We start from the raw sequence: 25,153 nt of genomic DNA, 5'->3' as shown, positions 1-25,153 counted from the left end.
TTTACTATGACTCCATAGACAGCGAATCTTAAATGTGCGATGTTAACAGAGTTTTAGCAACTCAGTATATTTACTACCCTTACAGGACTATCCACTGTGACCTGTCACATAGTTCACTTGAAAATTGCCCGCCTGTGGGACTTTAACTCCAGGTACATTGAACAGCATTAAGCTTCATTTATCCACATATAATGCAGACCAGATATGATCTGTTATTAAATCATCCTTTTTCCCTTCTTTCTCTTTTTTACCTACTTTACCACACCCACTACGTTGTTGCCCACACCACTATGGTAGGTACATGTTTGACATGTTTATCTTTTTTGTGATATGTTTGTTTGTTTGTTTCTTTATTTGTAGCGCGCCAGACCCAAAGGTATCAGGGCGCGAGGACAAGAATGCTTTAGACTTACATGTTACAAAGTTACAAGGACATCAAAGTACAGATAAATGTGAATACATCAGGTAGTACATATGCATTACAAATACGGAGTCAGTATAGCATTCAGGCAATACAGGTGAGGAGTCGTAATGGAAGGTCGGGGTCCAGTTGGGTTGCTAGGTCAAATAACTAGTGGAGCTACACTATAGGTCATTTTCTTTAAGCCATTTGATCATGTTTAATCTACAGAGTGGGTATGATTGGTCAGTCCGTATAGTAGGTGGGATGGAGTTCCACAGCTGGGCAGCTTTGATTGGGAAACTCTTCCCACTGGTTGTCATCATTTTGAAAGGGGGGATATGTAAATGCTGACAATTTGGATGCTTATGACAATTGTTATTCTTGTTACCATTGATGTGTTCTCTAATGTCATTTTCACTACTACTATTAATGGCATTGAATGTAAATCAGATCGATGCATATGAGAGTGTCTCCGAAATGCATAGCAATAAAGATGAGATTAAGAGTGAGCGGCAGTTTCGTTGGGTGTGACTCACCCATCTTGTTTGTAGGATTACAATCCAAAAAATGCTATCATAACTTATTCATTTGACATTTTAATACAGAGTTAGCTTGTCAATTATGGTAGTATTATTTTAACCTTGACCACGTTTTAGAGAGTGCAGAACTTTAGTTTACCACACACCTTGTTAATTACTTGCATGTAAAGGTTTTCTTCGTCTCTTGAAACTATTTTCTTCATGCATCATGCTGAAGCCCTGTTTCTGCTTGTGTGTGCTCAAGAGTGGACATGTTGCAATGTATAAATGTTTTTCTTTCATCCGTTAGTTCCATGTTGATGTTTACTTCGCTCTGCTTCATAAGCGTTCCATCACAAAGTGCAACTAAGGTATTTCCCAATCTAATTTTGTTCTTGCTGTATAATGCATTAAATTGCTATACTGTATTTGTAACATGGTAGGCTCTAGATTGTTTTGATTTGTCAGGATATTTGTTTTTTCTTTACTTGGAGTCATAGAGTTTTTGATTTAAATATGTATAGAGTTTGCTTAAGTGCTTCAGGGTTCAATATTGACGTAAGCACTTGGCTAAGAGTTCCCGTTTCATTTTAGTATTTTGTTTCAGGCTGAACAAAACAAAGGCACACATGATGTTGAGATTCTCACTCATGTGTGAATGGATATGCAAAATGCAGGGAGCTGTCATTTTTCTGCATGGAGCAGCAATGGCACGAACCACAGCTGTTCCTTATTTCTTCATCTCCCTTAAACAAGGATGTAAATGCTTTTTTTCAACTTTAGAAAAGGCAGACATGATCTACTTATGAAGTGCTGCATGCAGTCCTGCATGCATGGAATGACTTGACTTTCATATTGGAGGTAAAGCATCTGCCTGGCCCCCTTGGATGATGAATGTTGTAACGTTAATGACAGTATGTGGTCAACTTGAAGTTAAAATCATACAATTCTCCTTGACTCCCTAAAAAAGTGAGCATTGTTTTCATCTGAATTGGCTTCACAAAAAGGTTTAAAAAAGAACTGTCTCTTCAAGGGGTGATTTATATACCAAGAGGACTGCTGGGATCACAGCTGATCTACACAATACAACTTCAGTAACACACCAATATCCTTTATAATCACTTCCTTTTATTACTTCTCTAATTTATGGGAGAGGGTGAGTGCATAGTTACCTGTATCCAGCAGTTCACATCTTAAGTGTACACACAGTTATGGGTGTTTACCCTACAAAATCCCCCAAACACAGAGTCAGAAGTTCCTACTTGTAATTCTCTTTACCGGAATGGCCATCCATCAAGTTGGTTGTATTAAATCCTGCCACTGTATTATTCAAGCACCACTATTCACCTCAAGCAGCACACAGAGGTTGTCTGAGGTGCACACCAATATGTGCACCACATTATCTATAAAATATTTTAGAGACACAAGAATGTCAATGCTCTGACAAAAAGCATAATGAAATTTGTATGGATCTCATTCAATAGCATCCATATAATTTCCACTGCCAAATTCAAAATTCCGGGATTTAAAACTGTTAATTCTGGTAAAGTACATTTTCTGGATTTGTTAGTGGTTAGATTTCTCATCTCCCCCAAACTTCAGTTGAAATAGCATATAGGCCATAAGATTGGTGTTAAACGTTTAATAGCTTCCTCTGGGAGGTTACCGCAGGTTTGTGGGGGCTGACTGGATCTGCTGAGGAAAACAAAAATGCAAGTTCGTGCACTACATGGCTCTTTGACTTATCATGAGAGGGGACTCAATGGCAATTTGATGTGTGTTCATATTGTATTGCTGAGGACATTCGGTGAAGGAGTTTCCTGTGCCTCATGAACTTCTCTTGAAAGGTTCAGCCGGCATTGATTGCTTCTTATGTTCAAGGTTATGCTGACTTTTATGTGTAGATGCATGAAATTACAGCCTCTTTGATTTATGGTTACCTCACGTACTGGGAGTATATTATTCACAAAGTGGAGGGAACACATTTTCTTCTAGTCCTGTTACTACCCAATCTTTTTTATCAGAGTCTGCATGGGAATTATGATGGTTCCCCCTGAATTTGGGTAGGGAACATTCAGAGCAAGACACAAATAACAGCCTCTTTGGATCCAAGACTCTACCAAGCTGAGGAAACAAATAGGAAAAAAACATCACAGTAATGATTTAGCCTGGCCAAAACACTTGATGATAAGACCAACTCCTTTCCCTTTATGGGATTGAAGTTGCAACATTGTGAATCCTCAGACAATGCTTTAGATGTACGTATACCTCCAGCTGGTGGAAACTTTGTTACAATTTCATGAAACTCTCAAGGCTTGGCTGATCCCCTTTAATACATTTCTGCTGTTTATGAAGACATTGTAGAGGAAGAAACAAATGTGTCTCCCGGGTGGTGATTAAAATAAGAATGCATTACTCTCCTTCTCCAGTAAGCATTGCAGGAGTTACAATGTTGCAATTCTACCATGGCGAACACTCACTAATTAACATGCACCATTCCACAGGCTTACCACAGGACATTTAGTCCTCTAATGTACATGCTGACAATAAAAAAGGGCTTCATTCAAAACAGGTAATCTCAGAAAAGATTCCAAGGGGTTTGCAGGAGAACACCTATATATGTATAGGGAAATTAAGGATTACAAACTGGTGCCTATGCTTTATATAACCCCTGGCCAGTCCTTTTGCATACCACATGACCTTAGGCACAAGGCCCAATTATAGGTCAGATCAGTTCACATATACCAGGTGCAAAGCACATCATTAAGGGCCCTCTAAAGGGTAGCCAACCCAGCAGGATAGTGTGAAGCCTTTGGAGAGCTTGCAGAAGAAGACCAGAATACCCTGGGAGACTATTTTCCTGCAGATCCAGTGCCAGGAGAGCATTAGAGTGGAGATAAGGAAGTAGTAGATATTGTAAGGAGGCAGACGTTTGGTTTAGAGAGGACATTGTCATTGGGTTGGAGGAAGAGCTTTTAATGTTAGAGTAGGGGAGTAAAAGCTATGTTGAGCAAGAGAGGAGTCCTGACTTTTTAGAGAAAGAGCGAGAGAGAGGTCAATTTCTTGGGAGCAGAGACAGAGGGGTATCACATTTGAGAGGATGGTGAGACAAGACAATCAACTTATTTTAAGGTGACAGTGAGGTGAGTGGAGTGGTAAATGAGACTGAATTATAGATTTGTCTTGGGGAGCAAGAGGGGAGTGAAGAGCTACAAGTAAAGGTTTGGTGTGGAGAGAAGAAAGGAGAAAAGTTGGAGGCCAGAGAAGATTACAATGAAAAGGAGAGGTACTGACACAGGAGGGAGTTGTGTTGGCAGAAGGACGAAAATGTATAGAAGATTAAAGAGGAGATTGAACAGCTAGAGAGTGGGGTTAGAGTGGGACCATTTGGATTCCAAAATTGCCACCGAGCACTGAGGACGTGTGCAGACAGAGCTTGTCCTGAATAGATATAACATTGGCACAACATGTTGCTTCTTTATAGAAAATTCCCTTGTTTTTGCACACAGACAAAGCTTCTGAGAATTTGGCATCCCTCAGGATATAAATACGCAGTCAAGACCATTAAATCACCATAGGAGCAGGTGTTACACAGATGGGCAATGCCTGAGTCGTAATAAGAGGAGGGAACTCAGAGCACTTTTGCCGGGGTGGACAAAGGATCGCCACAGAACAGCAGGAGCCGAACATCAGGACTATGTGGGAGGGACCGGCTAAACACTCCACCCTCCATGGATTTCCAGGGAAGTCGGGTGGCATCCGAAGCCCATGCGGTGCACTTTCTTGGACTGAAGAGTGACTGAAGATGTCTTCCTAGCCCGGCGGGCCACACGACACAAGAGGCAAGGAGTTACTCTAACTCAAAGCCCAAATTAAGGTAACAGAAGCGGACAAATGCAAAGTGTGCTTACAGAGGCAAACAGGTTATGGCATTAAGAGAGTGAGGCCCCCCGATCTAAGTGCGGTGGTTTATTTGTTGGAGAACGGTGGAACAGTTGGAATAATCAAAGTCGTCCAATGCCCGGAGACATTGGAATAAGCGGTGAAGTGGTGATAAGGGTAACAAAATGACAAAAGTGAGGGCTGAGGGACATACATATGCACCAACGGATATAAGCCCCCAATCACAGAAACATAGCATCAGAAGATACTGATACAGAACTGCAAAGGAAAGACATGACTATTGCTCAGCCTGATCTCTGCTGCCAGTAACATATGAGAAACAGATACCAGTATAGATATTAAAGGAAGTCTAGTTAAGGGAAACACAGCAACACGGAGTGGGAGAGAAAAGAATAACACACAAATCGCTTCTGAAACCCAGGAAATAGCAAAGACATTTGTACACGTGTTGGCGAATGCATCGTTGCAGAAGGGTCCTCACCTTGTACAGTAACCTTGTACATCAGTAATTCTCGGGGGCCTTTTATAACATCCGCTTAAAGTGCGCTGGCTACTCAATCTATAAAGGGTCACATACTCAAAGCCCAATTTGTAAGCTAAGTCAGCTGGACACACAGAGATCACTGAGGAACGCTCTGAAGAATAACAAAGGTATTCCATAAATAGCGAGATACATATTCACAATCATACCAATATTGCCTAATCTAATCTTATAAAATTGCCAGTAGTTATATCCTGGTGGACAGTAAACTATCAGTGGATCTAAGAATAGGATTAACAGTGAAGAAAGTCCTGGGATACTTAATCATGCAGAGGGCCTGGAACATCTATCAGCACCGGGTTTTGCTGCCTACCGGCACAGACATTGCCGCAAGCTATATAGACCGACCGGGAGAGGCCCGCAGGTAAGCATCTTATGCTGGGAACAAAGAAAAAAGTGATTTTGGCAGGCTGTCCAACATCTCAAGCAACCAAGGAAAGCCCATTACAAGATATCTGGGCCAAAACCTCCAGGCCCCAGCATCCAGATACTTCTCCTCGCACAAGTGCCACTTCAGCGGTAATGGCGGGAGCCAAGGAGGATTTCATGAAGAGTTTTCAGGATTTTCAAAGTTCTTTTACAGCAAAATTCCAAACACAGTTCACAGCTTTTACCTCAGAGATGAAACAAGTGCTTACAGATTTTAGGAAAGACTTGACTTTTCTCTGAGAGAATACACAGATTCAAACAAACGTGCTATGCAAGAATTGACCCAGGACAGCAGGCAGTCAGAAGAATAGTTGCAACACCTTGCGAGATCAACCCATAACTTAGAGTTACAATGCGAAGATTTAGAGAATAGGTCTCCTAGGTCAAATATTCGAGTCAGAAACCTCCCAGAATCAGTTGGCGACCCTGACTTAAAGGAAGAAATAACATTGATCTTCAAGGAACTACTAAGTGGGGAAGAAGAAAAAAAGATACAATTTGATTGAGTTCACAGAGTGGGCCCAACGAGATCGGATCCAGGTATGCGCCCAAGGGATGTGTTGGCAGCATGCAAGGATTACCCATAAAAGGAACAAATACTGATGGCCGCAAGACAGATGGAACCTATTACATACAATGGCTCAAGTATTCAGCTATTTCAAGATCTTTCCCCTCACACACTACAGAAGCACAGAGAAATGCAAATAGCGGTGAAAACGTTGCAAGCTAGAAATATTAAATACAGATGGACATTTCCGTTTGGGGTAGCATTCACACTGGATGGGAAAAAACAAAGAATAACTTCTCGAGAAGAAGGCATGGAACTGTTAAAAATTGAAGAAGACGCAAATGAAAATGCTCAGAGCCACCTTTTTCAACTTGTTTGTCCTACTTCAGTGCAGTCAGTATTAGAATTGGGTGATGACGCAGGCAATGTATACAGTAAAGTTGCAAAATGGCATCGCTGGGGTCCTCGCTTTAGAGGTCTGCAAGATACATCCAAAAAGTAATATCAATCACTCGAAAGAAACGGACACCTGGAAGGGAAATTCGAGGATGTTGTGCCAAGATTTTTGGATGCGCAGGACTTGAGATGAGTTACCCCATTTTGGAATCTGCGGTGTGGAGGTGAAGAGGGTTTTAGAATACCCTATGGGGATCCCTGGAAGAAGTGGCGATCCAAGGTGGAGATGCGCTGGTCAAAGGTACTCTAGATACAGAGGATCGCACCAGGGTAGGGGGATGGGAAGGGATAGGAGGGCAGGGTTGAAAGCTGTTAGAATTAAGGGGGGTTCAGAGTTTTGGGGATAGGTGTGGGAAAAAGCTGCAAATGTTTGAAGATATAAAGTATGGATTGAAAGATTATATATTGGACTGTGCACATCTAATGGCACTTAAGTGCATATGTCTTAATATTCATGAGTTAAATACCCCAGCAAAACATAAACATCTAGTGGGATTTCTAACTATTAGCCTTGCATGAAACTCATATAAGACAGCGTGACAAAGCCAGATTCCATATACGACACTATCCCACAATAATTCAAGCTAATGCATTGAAGAAAACGGCCAGTGCATTAATTGCAATTAGGAAGGGGGTACACATTCAAATAAATAAAATCAAGGCAGATAGGGAAGGTCACTACCTTTTCATAGTGGCTGAACTAGGGTCTATAACGATAACCCTGGTATTGATTTATGCCCCGAATACGGGTCAGGATAGATTTCTGATGAAGATTTTGGTGGGGGCTGGGGAACAGCTAACATTCAGTGATTTCAGTTTGGTTTGGGACCTACGCAGAGACAGAAGTGGAAGAACTCAATATGGTCACCCCCCTCACATGGGCTATTTGGTAAGGTGGAACAATTAGCAATTTCAGATATATGGGTCACAATGCATTGAACAGAAAAAGGTTATACACATTATTCTTATGTTCACAAATTATTTTCGTGAGTTTACTATATTTGGGAATCTGCTAGACTGATGGGCAATATTACTAAATTAGAAATTCTTCAAATTGCATTGTCCGACCACATGCCCTTAGAACTGGAGTTTTTTCTCCCAAGACCAGCCCAGGGGTTATGGTCTTGGATTTGCCCATCATTTCTCTTTTAGGACACAATAATAAAGGAAGGCAAGATCATAGAATTTTTTGAGCTAAACAATTCAGGCGGGATATATTATGGGACGCATTTAAGGCTACATTCTGTGGGATTCTTATTTCAGAAGAAGCCCAAAGACAAAAAGGACATTATGAAAAAAATGGATATGGATGGTAGGCTGGCAATTAAAAAGGCATATAGGAATGCTAGGGGGAGACTTCAACTCTTGCAAACATCAAAAGCAGAAAAAGGTCTTCTATATGCTTAACAAAAGTAGTATTCGCAAGCGAAAAAAGCCGACCGATTATTTACAAGACAGCTGAGACAAAATCAAGCATTGCGTACAATTATGGGAGTGAAAGACACCCACAGGGATCTGGTTACGACTACCCCACAAATACTCTAACAAATTGTGGAGTTCTACCATACACTATATCAATCAGACAATCCTGATACTATAGCTCAATATACTTACCTACACTGCGTCAAGCTTCCAATGATTACACCCACAGAACATGAACGTTTACATCAAGAAACAACTGTTGAAGCAATATACCAGGTAATCAGAGATCTCCCTCTAAACAAGGCCCCTGGCCTGGACGGATATGCTGCCTTGTTTACAAAACTTGTCAATCAACACTGGCCCCAAAGTTAGTGAAATTATTTAAGTAATTTAGAGAAACTGGAAATATAATGTCCTCCATGGAAGAAGCTAACATTATTCTTTTTCCAATACCGAATAAGGATCCCACACAATGTGGGTCATATTGACCCATTGCCTTGATCAACCTCGATGCAAAAATCTATACGAAAACACTAGCCAATACACTAAGAGATATATTACCATCATTGATCCATCCGGATCAATCAGTATTTATTAAACACTGTCAAACCATGATCATATCAGAATTGCTTGTCACTTGATTGAAAAAACAAGCAAGAAGAGAAAGCCAGCAGGTTTTCTATTATTAGACGCAGAGAAAGCGTTTGATAGGGTGGAATGGTCTTTCTTGTTTAAAACATTAGAGACCATGGGATTTGGCTCTAACTATATAAAAATGATTCAAGTTAACGATAATGAACCAAAGGTAACATGAACTATTAATGGTCAGACATCTACCTTGATTACATTACACCACAGCACGAAGCAGGGTTGTCCGCTCACCTCTCTTTTGTACACAATACATTTGGAACCCTTGTTAGCTAGAATCAGATAATCAGACCAAATTAAAGGGATACCATTTGGATCAGATCATCATAAAATAATGGCATACAAGGATGACATGCTGGTTACAGTTATAGAACCAGTTGAATCATTGAAAGGGGTTACATGGGAACTAGCCGAATTTGGAAAGGTGGCAGGTCCAAAAATAAATATTCCAAAATCCGAAATAATGACTTTACCTGTTACACTTTCCCTAGTAGCGCAGATATCTTTGAACACTAAATTTGCATGGGGAAAAAAGACAAAATTAGTTTATTAGGAGTGCACCTAACTAATTTGCTACAATCAATATATAAGGTAAACTTCCCCCCATTCTGGAAGAAATCAGATGATTACTGACACAATGGGGCCTGTTAATGATTTCCTGGTTGGGGCGAATAAATGATGTGAAAATGTCAATATTGCCCAAGGTGTTATACTTGTTTCAGGTTCTCCCAATATATGTACTGCAATTGTCTTTCAGTGAGCTACAAAGCGTGATATCGATATTTATATGGAACAACAAAACCCCACGGGTAGCAATGAAATCTCTAATGAAGCGGTCAGATGTGGGGGGTCTGGGACTTCCCAATTTAAAAAAATATTACCAGGTAGCATACTCACGGGTGCTAAGGGAATGGTCTCTTTATCAACGGACATAATTTTGGCCAGAATGGAGAAAGCAATATATGGCCCGCATATTGGGACCGGCTCTGGCTCTGTAAAAAAATCACCCACAAAATAGGCATACCAGTCAAATTATGAAGTTGGTAGAAAATATTTCGGACACAGCAGTGCGTCACTGCAAAATAACAACATACCCCTCCCCCTTCTGTCATATATTCAATAATCCGCAATTTAAACCAGGCTTGGAAAAGGTAGCCTTTCCTAAATGGAAAGAAAAGAATTGCAATAAAACTAGGGATATGTTTCGGGGCATGGAATTTGTTCTGTTTGAACAATGTAAGAAGGAGCTGGGGTTAAAGGAATCAGACAGATATCAATATTTGCAGATACAACACTGTTTGATGGCCCCACCGAATAAAGCAGCGGCCCTTAGATCGCTAACAGCATTTGAGAAATATTTAAATTCAAATCCAGGGGATAAAACCATTATATCTAATCTGTATCACGTGTTACAAGAGGAGTTTCGAGAAGGGAGCTTGAAAAAATTTCAGAACTGGCAACAGACATTGGGAATAATGGTATCTATAGAAGAACGGCAAGCGTTGGGGAGGGATATTCCAAAATTAGCACGTTCCCTACAGATTAGAGAATCATGATATCCTGGTACAAGGCTATGGTACAATGGCACTACACCCCACGGAGGCTATGCAAAATGAAACTAATCAGCACTGATAACTGTTAGAGGGATTGCAACGGGAAAGGGGACTGGCGACATATATGGCTAGAATGCCCTAAACTGTCTAGCTATAGGGAGCCATAAATAGGCATATGCAAAGTATATTTGGTAAACAGATACAGGTTCAGATAAAGGACACTGTTTTGGGAATTGTCACTTCTGAGGAAAGAAAATGGACAAAACATACATAAATGCACACAGTATTCTAAGTGTGGCAGCCTTAGCGGTGATTGCACAGCATTGGAAAGACAAAGATCCTCCACATTTTCATGATTGGTTTGTGATGGTTTGCAGCTACGTTGCTTTGGAGTGGTTGACTTACAGTATACAGGGAGCACATCAAGCTTTTACGAAAGAATGGGCTCTGGTACTGCAATTACTGCAAGATGACTATAACGCTGCACATTGCCCTCACAAACTGTGGATTTTGGACAGAGCATAGACTTTGATCCTTGTTGGACACCACAGCATGTGGTTGGGAGGGTGGATTGGGGGGATGTGGGTAAGGGGCGGGCAAAGGGGGATTGGTTTACTGTTTATGTTTATAACATTTTGAAATGTCAATAAAAATAAAAGAGTAGAACCATTTTAGGCAGGGGAGAGAACGACAAACCACTCCCTAAGTAGCAGACTACAACAATTCCAGAGGACCATGTGGGTCCAGTACAGAGTACAGAGGTGGGTCTAGGAATGAGATGGCTTGACTATACCAGCAGAAACGAAAGACAGACCAAGAATAGTCAGGGTCAAAGGAGAATGGCAATTAGAGTAGTGGGTGGAAGATGAGAGTAGGGCCACGCTTTCCATCAACCCTAACATGGTGCACTTGATCCAGCCAGAATCACCAACCTTGGGCCCAGTGTTTCAAGAAGGTTTTGTTGGCATACTAGGAAAGTGCCCAAAGCAACACCCTAAAAGTCAGTGAGCAGAAGGGCCCTGAAAACATTTCGCTCTTTGGTAGCTATCAGTCGGTGACTGAGAAAAATCTAAGCCATGGGTCAGGAAACTAGTTTACACCTATCAGTCCTACACTAGAAGGAGAGATGACATCCCCCTCTGAGATGAAACAATTTGATGTTCCCCTATGTCTTGTGCTGGATTTGAAGGAACGTTTGGAATATTTTACTTTGCATCTGCCATCTGGCTTCGATTGTTTTGGTTTTGTTTCTGGAAGTTGGTGAGACTGAACATATCCCTGATGGACTCCCTTTGGAACTATAGGGGGAAATCCTGTTTTGTTGACCTGTTGTTGAGGCAGACTAGTCCTTCCCTAACATTTCAGACTGAAACTTGGAGACACATTCATTCTGGTATTTTGTTTATTGTGTTATGCCACAATCCTGACACATTCTATTTATTCTGTATAAAAAACATAATAAAAACCCTTAAAACATACTTTGTGTATGAACCTCAATTCAGAAAACACAATGAAAGGCTGTTGTTCTACTGGCCTATCGCATGTGGTGTCTGAAGAGGGGTGCAGACGGACTAGCCCAGGTAGTCTGCCCGCAACAGATGGACCAAAGAAATGCAGCTTCACTCCCTCACACTACCTTGGGTAGGTATCCTGGGAAAACATCAAGTCTGGGAGGGGAAACCACACAGATTCACCCAGTAGTGGGACCAAACATGTTGTGTTCCTTTTCCCATTTTAAATAAGATAATTGGACTATCCAGATTGAAACCAACTGTCACTCAGACGAAGACTGAACAATGGGTGTGAATAGTACAAATGGACTGGTCGGTGGAAGAACAATGAGAAGAACCTTATCATGCCACCAGTAATGGGGCCTCTTCCTAGCATGACCCTGAGACAGCCACCCCACACTAACTTCCAACGCTCATCATCAAACAGATACTGCACCTCAGTGCATCAGTGACTCAGAGTGCCAGTTTTTCAAATATGAACTGGACTGGGGATACGGGGTCCACTCAAATCTGATAGAAAAGACACCTCTGCAAACTCTGAGTGCCAACAACTCACCAAGGCAGCAAGAAAGAGAAAATCCTCTGCAAATGTGAAATCTCCTGATACTTCAAAGCCTTTTAAGATGTTAGTGCAGAGCCAGCCTATATAAGGCCCCGTCCTCCAATAACTTGTGCCAGTCGTTCCTGATTCACCTACCTATCTGCAGCTCCATGAGATCTTCTGAGCTCTATGAACTCCAGTGACTGCATCTGTATTGATGAAGAAAGGTTAGGAGTACTGAACATCACAAATCCTGCATAGGAAAAGAACATTATTATAATGTTCAACTGACCTGCATGAGGAAAGAAAGAGACAGGTTAGTCTAGTACGTGCACTAGGACTTTCAGAAACCGGAGAGATTTAGATACTCAAGTCATCATGAACTGTAGTTTACTTGCAGCAGAAAACTGCTGATTATGTTCACAAACCTTTGAGCAATTCTGCTATTGAAATATTGAGGATGATTTGCCACCTAGGCTGAATGGTCTCAACAACTACAGATTTGTGGAGTGACACCAGCTACCCTTTGTCAGGTTTTGGGACAGGGGCCAGGGCCTCAAACCAAGTCTAGAGCTCTTGAACGTCAAGGTGATCTCATCTGGGGCAGGCCATAGCAAGACGGTGTAGGAAGGATCGAAAACTGTGGGAGCTAAACCACCAGGTAGAATTCAGATATGCCAGTGGTAAAAGGGTAGGGAAAACACTTTAGAAGAAGAGCTCCCACTTTACCTTTTGTCTTTTCTGCAACACTGAAACCTGTTGATTGTCTACTGATCCATTCTTCTACCACTCATGCATATCCCTCCTCATTGTCGGCCTTTCCACACGCCTCCGTCTCTGCAAAGGGTTGCATAGGCGATGGGGTCTTTGCACTGGAACTCTGAAATGTCCCCAGAAGTCCCAGTTAGGTCATTGCACTTCTCTGATCACCACCACCAGTGAGAGGAACACCAGAAAGGCTTTATCTAAAGGGCTTGTGACTAGATATGAAGTGGAATCACCTGATTGTAATAATAGTAACCACTTTTTAGGAGAACACATGAGTTGGTGAAAGTAGAATTAGACATCCAAGGTCGAAATGATGGACAGCAAGTTTAGAGATCCAGCTTCTGTAAACGAATGTTCACTAACATGGGTATTTGGATGACACTCATTTAATTCTATGGAAATCATCTGATGAAGAAGTCTATGGAACTCTGAAAGATAATACATTGCCCCATTTTAGCATAGTATGTTCAGGTAGTCCTAAAAAAGGTATCAAAACTTGTATTTTGTTTGATTTTAAAACTGAACGAGCATTGTTCCACACCTTTCAAATTGTATAGTTTCATGATGTGACTTTAATTAGGATAAACACAACACATATCACTGGATGCCTATATTCATTCAGCCATAGTGTATAGTAGCGGAATGCATCTCTTCATGGAAGGGGTCTACTTTTAAGGATTAACAAAGCCCTTTCATTGCATACCATTAATTGTACCCAAAGTGCATGAGGGACAATTGGGAGTGACCTTTATGAATACAATAATTTGAGATGCTTATTCGCAATCAGACACAGATAATAACATCAACATTGGCATTTAGTCATGCAACTATTTCCACTTAGTGACGAAAACTAATTACAAACTAAGCTCCTTTGCTCAACATTGAATATCTAGAATGTGTCCGGCACAAGCTTGGGTTTGATTACAATGGACCTCTAGACAACATGAGTGATGATCATAAATATGGCTTTATAGAGTAAAAGTCTGTAGGATTGAGTTGTACTTTGTAAGAAAGATATTCTCTAAAACCATGTTATGAACTTTCCAGGTGATTTTCAGGTGGGAGGGACATCCCTGAGAGCTCATCGCAGGCGACTGAATGCAACTACATGTGCTATGTTGAATTTATTCAAAAAGTGCATCATAAAACATAGCCAACCATTTACATATCACCCAATTGCCCCTGAGCAGGAGGAGATAGCTAACGAAACTGTGATTGGTTTACTCTAAAGTGTAATTAATTAAGCAAAAACAGATATTAAATCACTGTTGTTGGCCACACACCAACTAACACCAAATGCAGCAACAGGCCTAAGCCAATTTCAACTGATAAGGGGGTGAGGGCCCCACTTTAATTTAATACATTAATGTTTATCTGATATAAGAGATAATGCTGAAACCAATGCACAGGATGTATGTTTCTACCTAAAAAGAAAGAACATGAGTAAATTAAATAAACCATGTGCAGTAAGAAATAACATAGTCTATTAAGATGATGTGGTGAAGATAGGACTTCCTGTGAAAGACAAAATATACTCTGTTTAAATGTATATAACCCAAAATGGCTGCCATAATAGACTAAGAATTTCATCATAACAGATGACCTGCAATATGGATCACTTTGCATTTCGCAAAAGCAGGAAGATCAATATCAGCAGACAGCTTGGATGAATCATAGTACTGCAGAAATGGGAGAGAAGAGTGGGAAAGAAAATAACATGCACATGTGTAGAGACATGCAGATAAAAGAAGACATAGGGCTATGATGCGGACAGTCACTTAGAAGTTGTGATTCATATTGCTGGCTGACTGCCTGAATCCTTCTGAGTCTTACAGGGGACCAGGCCCTCCTCGACCAGTCTTCCCCGTGCACTTGGTCTCCCATGCCCCCTCCCCCAACCTTCACTTGACATTTTGGCTTCTTCCCCCTGCACTAGCCTGGCTGGGCCTGCACCCCCTGACCCCTTCCAGCCCTGTTCCTGGCACTTAGCACGTGGACTTCTTCCCCTGAAGTCTCTTCTTTCCCCGGATCTGTCCACTTAGCCCCCCTTGGCATTTGCTTAAAGGATAGTTCCAGGACTTTTTTTTTATTGTTCCTACGGTTCGGCCATGTGTTTTTAAGCATAAATCGGTAGATCGTAGAAAACTTTCCTATGGACCTTACCCGACTTTTCGTCCATTAACGCACTCGAAATCAGCCGCCATTTTGTGATAATCCTATCATTTCCCCCCATCGACCTGGCTCACCTGCGTTTGCGGCACTAAATCAAATCCCCCGCCCCTGAGCCTGACATCAGCAGACGCGTACCGCCCATTTCCCAACGCCAAAGCACGTTTCGTGTCAACAATCGCTGCGCCTCAGCTAATGAAGTGTCGCAATGGAAATGGCAGGACGCCTCTTATCTCAATAAGTATAAACACACTGTTTCACAACACACAGCAGCAGATTTTCGATTCCATTACTCTCTCTGTGTTACTTTGAGTATTCTGTGACTCGTTTCTGTGCTCTGGTCAGCTACCTTCGCCGCTTCTAGGCCTTGTGAACACCTGTACCATCTCTGTAAATTATTTTACTTTCTTTACCACACAATGGCTACAATAATGCCGTATATGTACGAGCCCGAGTACACCGAGGAGGAACTACTGGAAAGGCAAGCACGCGAAAACGATGGGGATTCGGACGGCAGTTGGGAGGACAGTCAACAGATGAAGAGCCTGGACCATGTCGCATGGACGGCGTCTCCACCTGGTGCACGTGCAATCGGTGCGAGCTAATGCCAACTGAGGAGGGGAACTGCTGCTGCCGTGAAAATTCCGGGTGCTTGGCCTACATTTCGGAAGGCGAGCCAAGTCCGCAATGCATCACCGAGCTGCCAGAGTTCAGGGAAGCCTGCCTCTCACGGACCGTGTTGAGGATGATGATGGTGCTTATGCACGAACTTCGCGGCACTGTTCGTCCGCGTAATCCGAGTAACGAGTAAGTATACTCTGGTTGTGATGTCAGTGATGCCACTACTATTTCATGGTCGTCTCCCACATATAAAATTACATCTACATATCATTCGAACGCATGTAAATTGGTTCCATATTGTGCATTTTCTAGATAGAATTTTTTTCAAAGCAGAATGACATTTTTTACCTGAATCGACATTGATAAGAAAGTTTTGTCATTTTAATACAGTTTGCATCTTTCTTTTTCACAGGTGGTACAGGCTGGTGGCCTATCGTTGCTTCACTTGGTGGCTTCACGGGAGGCTCGGACACCGCGTTCGGAGAGTAATACCTGCCTGTGCGGTACTTGCCATTAGATAACATTTCCCCAGCGACAGTGGACAATACCGCGGATTTTCCATGGATGTGCTGCAACCGGAACTTTACAATGTGTAATGTTTATTATTTATGTTCAATTGAAATTAAGATCTAAAATAAAACCCAACATATATTTTAACAATGGTTGTTTTGATTTTTTAAATGAATCTAGTGTGTCTCCATTGAATAGTCTTCCTGTGCCTTGTCTTGTCACACCACATGTCTCCGGCCAGCATCCTCCCTCACGCTGGCCGCCCACCTTCAATCCACATAACCGTTGAACCCATATGCAGCAGACATACATATGTTATTTTGGGGGTTGGCATCAAGCCTCCCGGCCTTGCCTCCTCCCCCAAAAATACTTACCACACCACTTTGTTCAAGCGTTGGCAATAAAAGGCCGTTGGATTTTATTGATACAAAACATGGTTATAGGTAAATAATCAATATGGTTGATCATAATAAATCATCCTTTTGGGCACCGGGTACAGAGATGACCCCCTCTGGCCCGTGCCGCCTTGCCACCACAGGCCAGCCTGCTGCTGACTAACTGCCTAGGCATCCAGGGTCTCCAGGGTGAACTGCACTCATATATTCTCCTGGGAGGGTGAGGTATTTATAAACTCACCCCCCTGCCTTCCATGTACTAGATCCTGCAGCCTGCCTCTTACATGCAGTTAGATGGCCTCTCCTTGGTGAGGCCCTGCGGCAAACGAGTCTTGTCTGCACGACCACCGCCCCAATACACCCCCCCCGCCCTATCAAAGGCAGTTCGCACCGGGGTACTTGCGCTGGCCAGTGGAGCTGTCAGGGAGCGATAAAGGCCAAGAGGTGCCAAAGACCATGTACACTTCAAAGTGGTCTATAGAGCAAGGGTTGTTGTTCCCATGTCTACCTCCAGACCCCGTGTCTCCTGCCAAGCATCCCCCCTCACGCTGGATGCCCCCTGCAATCCACATAAGTGTGTCTCCATTCACGAGTCTTCCTGTGTCTTGTCTGCACGACCACCGCCCCAATCCACCCCCCCGCCCTATCAAAGGCAGTTTGCACCGGGGTACTTGCGCTGGCAAGTGGAGCTGTCAGGGAGCGATAAAGGCCAAGAGGTGCCAAAGACCATGTACACTTCAAAGTGGTCTATAGAGCATGGGTTGTTGTTCCCATGTCTACCTCCAGACCCCGGGTCTCCTGCCAAGCATCCCCCTTCACGCTGGACGCCCCCCTGCAAACCGCATAATGCCACGACATATTCACGTCATTCATTCACAAACACACCCCTGTTTCGAATTCTTTATAACCCACTTCATATTTCTAATGAGAACTTCTTTGCTAGTCAACCCGTGAAGGTGCTGGTTATCTGCTCTTCATCTCTGTGAACTTCAGTGACCACTTCGTGCAAACTCGTCAGTTTGCAACCTGTGAACTGCTCCCTGTTCCACGACAAGAAACTACTCTGATCCCTGCATCTAACTGTTTGTTCATCAAGGTAAGGCCATGTACCATAATCATTTTGCATCCACTTTTTTAATTTATATCTATTTGCTAGTAGTCATCAAATTGCATCCATGTTTTCTTTTCGTTCAAGACAGTACATGCAAGGAACTAGTCACATGTTCTGAGTTTAGTCAAATTATTTTTCTATTTTTTTAAAGTTATTCAAATACTTATCCGCATGTGAATAACGTGTATAGTTCCAAGAACCAAAACGAGCCTTGCATTGAACCTTTTATGTGTCATTTAATTTTTTAACACATTGGTATTCATAGAGAATTGTTGATCTTTACTTTTCAGAACTTTCCACAATGCCTGCCTGTTCCATTGGCGGTTGCCCTTCGAAGACCCATAAAAAATCTGAAGGTACTATAATGCATGTTTTCCCTAAGACAATAGATCAGATAAGAGAATGGGTCCGATATTGTGGATATCCACCGTCTGAGCTTGAAAGTAGAGTCCTAGAAGTCTTTGCGGACAAGAGGGGTGATCGATACCGCATCTGCAGCAGGCACTTTAGCTCAGACATGTACTCCACATCATTGCTAATAAAGAAGAACACACCGCGAGCGAAGCGAAAATTGCTCTCAACCGCTATTCCCACTCTATTCGTCCACATCCCTCCACTGGTGAGTCAAGTTTACGGATTTAGCTCTCGGCCTTGCGGTAGTGTGTAGCATTAGCTAACAATAATTTCCCCATTTATGTATCCACTCAATATGAAGGCGGAAGATTCTCCATCCGTGTCGTTATTGCAGTCATCAGCCACTTCAAGCGCCTATCGGGTAATCTTACTTAGCTATTCTGCCACTGACTTGTTTTAGGCATATAAATCAATAGTTTTAATTTATTGTGTAATTATTTTACCTAATGGTACACCCTAGTACTCGTCCTCTAGTCTTTGTTTTCAGTTATAATTATTGTTATCCAAAATAATGCAAGTACTGTCTTTCAGGGAGATGCTGAGGAGTCCAACGCATTGACGACAACCGTTGATGTCACTCAGATGCTCGAGGTACGTTTCCGGACAGTACCATCGATGGAGATCATCAGATCTTGCATTCTTGTAGCGTGATTGTTACACACAATGTTTGTTTCGTTTTTAGCCATTGATATGTCCTTCTGTCGTCGCCCTCCTATGTGTCTTCTTTTTTCAATATTGTGTTCATTACTAATGAAAGTCCTATGTTTCAGGGAGTCGATGGAGCATTAGTCCAAGAAGAAGGGGGAGCATGCATTTACGGGTCGGCGCAATGTTCTACAAGAACATCACCCCTAGTAGTTGATGCAGATCTCTGGGTGGTGACACTTCCAACGATCGAGCAAATCGAATCATATTTAGATATCCATTACTTATTTTAGACAACTGATCATTTGTGCAGGTCTATTTAGATGAGCCGTTGACGCCTGCACAAAGTTTATGTTCTTTTTAACAAAATAGAAAACCATACTAATGCAATTACTGTGTTTCAGGGAGTTGCTGAAGCGTCATCTTCAATAATATCATCAGTGGAAGTCTATGCGGAGCCCGAGGTATGGATCTTGACAGTTCCATCTAACTAGATCAACAATGCGTGAATAATTGTCGTTTGAATGTTCTACACAATGCGTTCATTCGTGTTTTGCTATTGAGATGTACGTGGGTATTGGTCCCCAAGTACATTTTGTGTTTTCAATATTATTATACATACTAATGAAAGTTCTATGTTTCAGGGAGTCGATGGAGCGTCAGTGCGTGATGGATGTGCTTATCATGAAAATATAGTCGTTGCAGCGCAAGAGGAAGTGGAGACATGCACACACGAGTCGGAGCAACAGCGTCCTGATGTTGAAGTTCGAGGCAAGAAAGTTTCAAAGAAAAGAAAGCAAAAGAAAGTTAGTGTCCTGGTCACTATATTATGTTGTTTTTCACTGTTAATAATTCAATACTGTAAGTTGTGTTTAAACTGAACATCCCTTTTCCAATCTGTCCTCTAGTTGCGAGTGGGTGTACGAACTAGATCTACACAGACAGTGAAGCGAACGAGAGATGTTGCTTGTTAAACCTTTTGGCAGGGACTTGAGACTGGAGATGCATCGTGCCAATGGGAAGAATATGAAGTGATTGACAACGGAGCTATACCACCACCAGCCATTGATAGTGAATGTCCTCCTGGTAGTTCGGATGCAGTCGGAGATCAATTCACAGAATCCACACCCGCAAAAACTAAGACCGCGAGAAAGTTGAAGAAATTGTTTTATTCACCCATCGCCGGAGAAGGAACAGATGTTGCAATGGAAGAGAATGAAGTGGACGACAATGAAACACCATCAATATCACTGAACATAGCGGAAGACGATATCAGAGATTCTACCTTTCATGTGAGTGACATGTCCTCAACGTTACAGGCCGAACCATCTGGGATGCAGAGTGACAGTATAAGGAAAGAGGCCAAATTCATTTTATTCGATAGTTGTTTGATTGATATTATTATTAGGATGAAATGTGGGCATTCGGTTGGTGGGGAAGTATGTGGGGAGCCATTGATTAATGTGACTTGTGCAATTCGAGGCACTAACCTTAAAATACATGCCACCTGTACAAAATATCATCCTTTCTCATGGTCTGCACAACCCATGCTGGGCCAACTGCCAGCAGGCAATCTACTTTGTGCAGCGGCCGCACTTTTTAGTGGTTCAAGTTTTAAAAAGTTAGAGTATTTCTTTCAGTTTGTGGGAATCCATTTCATTGCGAAAACTCAGTTCTACAAATACCAAATCGATTATCTATTTCCAGCCATTAGCGAAGCTTGGAGAATGGAAAAAATGTCTATTGATAGTACATTCGCGGGCAAACGGTTCAGGCTAGCCGGTGATGGACAGTGCGACAGCCCAGGATTTTCAGCCAAGTACTGCACCTACCACTTTCAGGACATGGAAAGTAAGAAAATTGTGAGTTCGGTGGTCGTGCAGGTGTCACAAAGTACATCCTCAGTGGCCATGGAGAAAGTTGGCTTTGTAGCATCATTGCAAGAACTACAATCGCGGGGAATGGTGATCGACCTGATAGCCACGGACAGACACGTTTCAATTGCCAAGACAATGAGAGAAGAGTACAAAAATATAAATCACCAATTTGACGTATGGCATCTTGCAAAAACAATCAATAAAAAAATGTCGGCTGCAGGTAAAAAAAAAGATATGCTAGGTATTTCACAGTGGTCCAAGTCAATCAGCAACCATCTTTGGTGGAGCTCAAAAACATGTGGAGGGTCGTTGGAAATTCTACTGGAAAAATGGCGGTCAGTAATGCTACACTGTAGCAACGTTCACCGCTGGACCACAAACCAACATTTCCACAATTGTGAACATGGCCATTTTTCCACAGAGGAGGCACGGAAGAAGAAGTGGTTGATTCCTTCATCACCCACTCACAAAGCCATTGAAAAGATTGTATTTGATAAAACTATAACAAGAGATTTGAGGGGACTCACGGAATTCTGCCACACAGGAGATTTGGAGGTGTTCCACAATATGTGCCTAAAGTGCAGGCCAAAACGATTGCATTTTGGCATGGAGGGCATGATAAATCGGACTCTTCTAGCGGTCTTGGCACATAACCATAATGTTGGCCGTCAACAAAGTAGGACGACCGGAACTTTAGGGACGCTTCGCTACAATACGGCCTTCACTAAAAGAAGTAAACAATGGGTGATCAAACCAGTGTTTCAGGATATGCAATGTGAGTTTATTGAGAGACTTATTGTTGATGTCCTAGATAGGCACATACATGGAGTTGTGAACGAACCTGTGCAGGGGAAAACTGCATTGCCACCCAACATTGCCTCTGTTCCATGTCCACCTAAAGCAGAGCTCATTGAGAAATACACATCACGGTTTAAATGATTGTAATTTGATTGTCTGTTCTCTCAAGTCTCCTCATGTTGCAGGCCCATTGAATATGTGTATCTATGTAATGTGTAAATAAAAGTGATTGCTCAGTGTACATGCAATGTGTCTCTCCACCGTTGCCCCTCCCTTCACCGTGCAGTTGTGCGAACCACCCGGGTGTCACCTGTGACTTTGCTCTGGAGTCTCCTCATGTTGCAGGCCCATTGAATATGTGTAGCTATGTATTGTGTAAATAAAAGTGATTGCTCAGTGTACATGCAATGTGTCTATCCAACCTTGTTCATTTGCGCATTAAATTAAACCAAACAGTAATATAAATCATTTTTCAAAAAATATAGAATGTCTCCGTATTTTTGGTTCTCTGGGGCTGCAAATGCACGCAGACAAAATGCAAAGATGGAGTGTAAATTTCAAGTCCTGTGAGATGGCCTTACACTGAATGTAGCTAACTAGGAATGTGTGCTCGTTCAAAGTGAAGGTCAGCTGCTTTGATTTTTTGCTCGGGTGCCGGAATGGCCCACGACTCAGTATAAGGTTCTATTGTTATTTGACCTTGACAGGCCGGGACCATCCCGAAAGACTTCTTTATGGGGGTGTGGTGCAATAACGTAAACGATAATGAATATAATGTCAGAAACGAAAGCCATTTAATGTTCGTTCATTAGAAGAAATAACATCGGCATAGAAGGAGTGGTATTTCGGGGCTGCCCTACGCACAGACACAATGGAAAATGCAAATATAATGTAAGTAACTCTTTAGATGAGTTTATACCGCAATTTAATTACTATACAGTAGCTTTAAAGACGGGTTAAGTTGTACTTATTCGTTCTATGTGGCATATTGTTTTGTACCGCGCACTATCTTGAGGAGAACCATCTCCTTTTACGGAAGCACCTCAAAACCTTCCTCTTTGCTTCTGCTTTCTCTCTCCCTCTCCCCTGCTACAACTGGTCCACTGTCTGCGACCTCAGTCCTGGGCCCTTCCACTCTCCATCTGCACTGCCTCCCTGTCAACCCCTGCACTGGGGGACTGTCTCAGTATCCTACAGCCCCCCCCTTCCCAGCACTTGTTCTGCACTTACCTTGCACTCGCCACCAGCTGGCCCTATGTATTTATTATTTTATGCTACTTACCTTGTACTCCACTTCCCCCCTCCCCTTCCCCTTGCACTTTTACCTTCCCCCTACCCCTGCACTTGCACGATCTGAATGACACCTGGCCTAGTAGGATCGTTGTCTGTCTTCTTCTTGTCCCCCCCCTCCCTGCCTAGCCACGCCTTGAAACACTTGTGTATAGGCGCGTTGCAAATGCCATATTATATCATATCAGTGATGAAGTGGTCCACTGGCGCTCAGGCGGCTCTGAAAAAGGCGGAGGAGAGGGGGTGTGTTACTGGAAATGACGTATAATACCCAGTTGCACTGTCCTAGCTATGAAATAATTTCCCGACCTAATATATAAAATGAATAATTTTAATAAAGATCTGATGGTGAGACTAATTTCATTTTTTATGTTTTTAAAACAGATACATCCTTCATTATTGTATGTGTCACGAGTACCAGACACCGGCGGATGGCTTTTACAACCGCCAGTTGCTTCTCCGCGTGAACAACGTTACCACCCTGACCATTTTATGGGACGATCGCCAAGTACAAGTATGCGCTTACGCGGTACTAATGGCTAGATGCAACATACATACCGTTGTGGTGGTCTAGTGCCTCGTTGTTGGAACAGCCATGCGATTATCAGTGCGACCGAAGAGCTTATTTTATCGTAAACCAACACCCTGTGTACTGCACACGAACATCGCTTGCCTCAAGACGAACTATTTTGGATCGAGAGCAAAGAAAAATGCAAATCGCTGAATATTCTCTAAACATTTGATGTCAAATAAATGTACTTTACCAAATTTACAATCTTGCGGTTTGATTTAAAAGTACAGTTTCATATTCCGAATTGTGGCGCACTGTGTTGTGAGCTGATCTGTGTTGGTTTCCGGGTTCTGTGTGGAGTCGCATAGAAGACGCCTGGGCGCGTTTGCCTACGCAGCACAGTCACGTCATGGATAGAGGCGGGGAATATGAATGTTTTGATAAAGTCTGTTTCAGGGGCGGGGGATATGATTTAGTGCCGCAAACGCAGGTGAGCCAGGTCGATGGGGGGAAATGATAGGATTATCACAAAATGGCGGCTGATTTCGAGTGCCTTAATGGACAAAAAGTCGGGTAAGGTCCATAGGAAAGTTTTCTACGATCTACCGATTTATGCTTAAAAACACATGGCCGAACCATAGGAACAATAAAAAAAAAGTCCCGGAACTATCCTTTAACGAAACCGTTAGGCAAGTGTGGTACACTGCTCCTTTTTGTACATTTAAGTTACTTACCCTTCCTTTAGTTAGAACAGGGACTAATGCCCTGATTGTGTGGTTTTACTCTCCCCTTTCTTGAACTGGTACATAGAGGACAATTCAGAATTGTTTTGGAGTGAGCCATTAGATCACTACATTTGCTGGATTTGGTTTGTGCTGTTTTGCAAGGAAACTTGTGTGATTTATAGTAGTTACCTGTTATTAGAATCTATTGTAGTTGATTTGATTTGATTAATTTGTAAACGCTCTCCTGATGAAATTGATCATATCTGGACGCAGATGTATCACACAGTAACAAATCCGGTCCTTGTCTGCTATGAACGGCAGGATCTGTCTTAGCATCCATAGAGTGTAGAACATAGATTGAACTTTTGCACTATCCTGTGCCCTACTCCCCATGCTATCTTCCCAGATGCAACCCACATTTTTTATTTTAGAGGAGAAATCCAGTTGTGAGCCCAAAAACCATGGTGAAATAACTGCTTGCTATTTTGCAAATGATGCTTGGAACCAAACAATGCTACCTCGGTCTATATGGCATTTAGCAACAGCTGGTTAGCTGTAGCCAGGTGATAGTACAGTGGGTAATGGCTGTTTCTTTTATTTGTCATTTCACCAGGGGATTTGGTCCTGAAGAAGGTGGTACAACTTTTCCTGCTGAGACGCAGTGTATTTCATCGACCTTACAGTATTTAGTTTAGTAATTTGTAATTTGGAGTTTAGTCCTATTTTATGTCACCTTAGTTGTGTGTCTTGTCACACATTGGTGCATGGTGGTTGTTTTTTTACCTTGATACATATGACGACATTTCAAGTAATGTGATTGTGTTCTACAATGTAAATGTGAAGCATACACAAATGTGTAAAATAACATAATAATAAATGTTTGATT

General features: G+C 42.3%; 1 long non-coding RNA gene across 1 annotated transcript; it reads left to right on the top strand.

Annotated features, from left to right (window-relative positions):
- The first annotated feature begins 84 nt into the window (after positions 1-84).
- LOC138521845 (uncharacterized) lies at positions 85-24,946 on the top strand. The gene is made up of 3 exons (XR_011283143.1): positions 85-152; positions 1,268-1,292; positions 24,881-24,946. It is a non-coding gene; the product is annotated as an uncharacterized lncRNA (long non-coding RNA).
- The last annotated feature ends 207 nt before the right edge of the window (positions 24,947-25,153 follow it).

The sequence above is a fragment of the Ambystoma mexicanum genome, chromosome 1q, assembly GCF_040938575.1.
Source record: "Ambystoma mexicanum isolate Mex_15411 chromosome 1q, UKY_AmexF1_1, whole genome shotgun sequence".
NCBI lineage: Eukaryota > Metazoa > Chordata > Amphibia > Caudata > Ambystomatidae > Ambystoma > Ambystoma mexicanum.
The sequence above is the reverse complement of the archived record's forward strand: the minus strand, read 5'-3'. Positions and strand labels throughout refer to the sequence as shown.